The sequence below is a fragment of the Pinus tabuliformis genome, chromosome 8, assembly GCF_031772625.1.
Source record: "Pinus tabuliformis cultivar Carrire ecotype Pingquan chromosome 8, CPIR1, whole genome shotgun sequence".
Classification (NCBI taxonomy): domain Eukaryota; kingdom Viridiplantae; phylum Streptophyta; class Pinopsida; order Pinales; family Pinaceae; genus Pinus; species Pinus tabuliformis.
In genome coordinates this window covers 1,954,253,184-1,954,254,707 of record NC_142294.1, presented here as the reverse complement: position 1 = coordinate 1,954,254,707, position 1,524 = coordinate 1,954,253,184, and positions in this window count along the sequence as shown.

Here is a 1,524-nt window from a genome sequence, read left to right as displayed (position 1 = left end):
CTCCAAATATGGCCTTCAAGATTGATCAAAATGAATCCAATATAGCTCCAAGCAGATATGAAATAGACTGAGATACAAGTTCGAGAATCTCAGGCATGAATAGGCCTAGTTATAGGGCCGAGTATGAGGTAAATTAGGATGAGTTGTAGTGGCCAAGGTCTGCCCTTAGGAGGCTGAGTTTTTCCCTCAGGAGGCCGAGGTCTATTCTCACAGGAAGCCTGTGTTGAAAATGCAACAAGATGATGGAGCTTAGTGAAAAGAAGTTGTCTTCACTAAATGGGCCCGTAGGCTATTTTTGGCGCAAAGTCTATTTTTAGACATATGGATCATGGTCTATGAGTTGTAGGATGCTATTTATGGATGATTGGTCATGTTGGTAAAAATAGATGGACCTCTATTTTTAGACATATGGGCGGAGTCTATTTTTAGACTGCCAGTCAAAAAATAGAACAGTCGAATATTATTAGCTCTTAATAATATTTGGACTATAAACATTATCTTATCCTCTTGCAGCACTTCAGTTCGAGCTATGGATGTGGCACATGCAATTGCCAGAAGGAAATACACTTTTCCTATGGGTTATTTGAGCTATTGCGTGATGGACTTCAGTTAGAACTCAAGTGATTGAGTTTGGTGGAGTTGATTGAGGAGTTGATGGAGTTGTGTTCAGTTTGACTTAGTTGAACTAGTTGTATTTAGTCTAACTGCCAAATACACTAGTGATGAGTGATGTGAATTAACTATTAATTAATTCACTTATTATTAACTCATAAATCAACTAAAGAATACATAAGTTAACTCAGTACATGGATAGTTCAGTGGAGACAAGTGTTAGAGGTGGGTGAAAGGGTGAGACTACTATCAGTTGTGACTATAGTTGTGCATGATATTGCACAATAATTGATTGAGATTGCCAATGAGGATTTCACAGTACATGCAAAGGGAATTCAAACTTGGATCTGATCTATTATCAACTTGGATTGCGCAGTAGAGGCAGGCAAACAGTGGAGGAGATTTGAACCCGTGACTTGTTCAGATCTGAGCTAGTTTATGTGTAGCATGTGGAGATAGTACTGAGTACTTGTGAGGAGTATTGTACTATGTATTGTTACATGTTCTCTATCATTATAATATACAGATAGTTGGGGGTTTTCAGCTGTATGCTTTCCCCATTACATACTGTGTTGATATGTGCGATTGATGTTTCAATGTGCGCATGCGATTGTTTTTTTAATTCCGCAAATTGATGATCAATGGTAGAGGAGGTTATGTATTATGCATGAATTCCGCAAATAGTGTATAATCAGGATAATCTCTGTGAATAAGTGTTATATTATTCAAATTTCTACATGGTATCAGAGCAAAGTTGATCATCAGATCTATTATTCAGAAAGTGATTACATTTTTATTTCTTCAGGCAGAGTCTGTAATCGGACCAGGTAGCCTCTGGATTCATCCTTCTTTTGGAAGGTGAGATATCCGGTAAATTCCCATACAGTCAATCTCTGTACGAGAAATACTTTG